Raw genomic sequence first — 1,676 nt, forward strand, 5'->3', positions numbered from 1 at the left:
AACAGATTCGCAAGAAACTCCAAGAACTGGAAAAGATAGCGAAGAAGAAAATCGCCATCGAGAGAGAGAGAGAGGAAAGACGAATAGGAAGGAGAGTAATGACAAATGAGAGTGTCAGACCCTCTTATTTAAGGGTCGGCATTTCCACAAAACAGGAAAATTTCAGTGTAAGCGTAAGGGCATTTCCGGTATTCCGTTTTAACCCAGTTTTTCCCAACGGTCAGAAATTAGGCCCATTTGAATTCAAAAACTGGCCCGATTACATGATTTACATCAGAGTACTCGAGACAAGACGAAAAAGAAATTCTTCCAAAAATTCAATTAATAGACGATGAATAAAGCCCAAGACGAGAAGGCCCAAAACCAAACAAAAGAAGTTTAAACGAGAAGGCCCACAACAAAGCAAAGCAAAAAAGAAATTTTTAGTAATCGAGACAAGAAAATCATTCAGATTTCACAGTAATACAATGAACTCAAAATTCCCCCAACGATGACCATTTTGCATTCTGAAAACAAATTAAGATCACAAACAAATCCAGAAGAACAAAATTTGAGTGAGTTCACGGGTTTTAACAATCTCCCACAATTGTTCGATGTGTCCATATTGAGGAAGAAACACACGGGTAAATCGTGGCAAAAGGGTTTTGAAGGTTGAGGAGAAAAAGCCAAAGAATGTCTGTCTCCATCGGCCGACGATGAGGCTTAAAGCAAAGCAAGAAAAACACGCCAAGCAACCAGTTCTTGTCTTTACCTTTGGATTTTTTCTTGATTCTCCCAAATACACAAGGTTGAATGGAAAACCCATCTGATGATACGTCTCGCTTCTGCGATCTAAAAGATTATTTTTTTCCTCGATTGATCGATTGACTGGAGATCTTCAGCTCCTGGGTTCCCTTCTTTTGGTGGGAATCTGATAGGAAGATTTGCTTAGAAGGTGAGTAGGTCTGTTCTCTGATGTTTAAAGCGTCTGTTTGGTTGCCGAGAAACTCCTGGAAAATAAAAGGGAGCCGGTAATTTTGCTTTAGTTTCAATTAATCATGTTCATGCTCACTATTTGTTTGCCAAATTGCTGAAAACTTTGAATTTCGCTTGATCATATTTGGGTAAATTGTCTCTGCGATCTTCTAGCGGACTCAAGTTTATACGTTCCAGATAGTCCTGCCCCTTCGAAACATGAATTCCTTCTGAAACGATATGCCCTTTTTACTTGTTCATTTACAGGAACTTGTGATGGAAATTGTCTCACAGAACACACCACTGCGGATTCATGTGGTGAGCCCTAGTTCCAGATCAGTCAAGAGAAGTGTAGATTCATCTAGGAACGTCAAAGTTTTGTGCTTAAATGGTAGGAAGGGAATTGGACCACCGAAATTCTCTTCACTGAATGATCATAGGAAAGGATCTAGATATTCGAAATCATCGTACGAAGTGGCTAGAAGATCCATTTTTGTGGTTAGAAATGGAATCTCTGAAGGGTATGTTATCGATGGGGATGAAGATGTTGGAACTATAACAAGCAGACGGGAATCTGCCTCGAAGATTTCGATTCCAGGTTTGCCCGATGAATCCAAGGGTGAACATGGAGCTTCCATCAGTAGCTTTTACTGGGAGTGGAGGCCTAAGCTCACAGTTCATTACGAGAAATCTGGCTGCGAAAACGTGAATTCTCCCGCAGT

The 1,676-nt window shown here is 40.5% G+C and overlaps 1 long non-coding RNA gene across 1 annotated transcript; it reads left to right on the top strand.

Moving 5' to 3' along the window:
* Positions 1-485: 485 nt before the first annotated feature.
* LOC104810230 lies at positions 486-1,435 on the top strand. Its single transcript, XR_771268.2, has 2 exons — positions 486-934; positions 1,222-1,435. It is a non-coding gene; the product is annotated as an uncharacterized LOC104810230 (long non-coding RNA).
* Positions 1,436-1,676: the final 241 nt, after the last annotated feature.

This window comes from Tarenaya hassleriana, unplaced genomic scaffold (genome assembly GCF_000463585.1).
Source record: "Tarenaya hassleriana unplaced genomic scaffold, ASM46358v1 Cleome1764, whole genome shotgun sequence".
Classification (NCBI taxonomy): domain Eukaryota; kingdom Viridiplantae; phylum Streptophyta; class Magnoliopsida; order Brassicales; family Cleomaceae; genus Tarenaya; species Tarenaya hassleriana.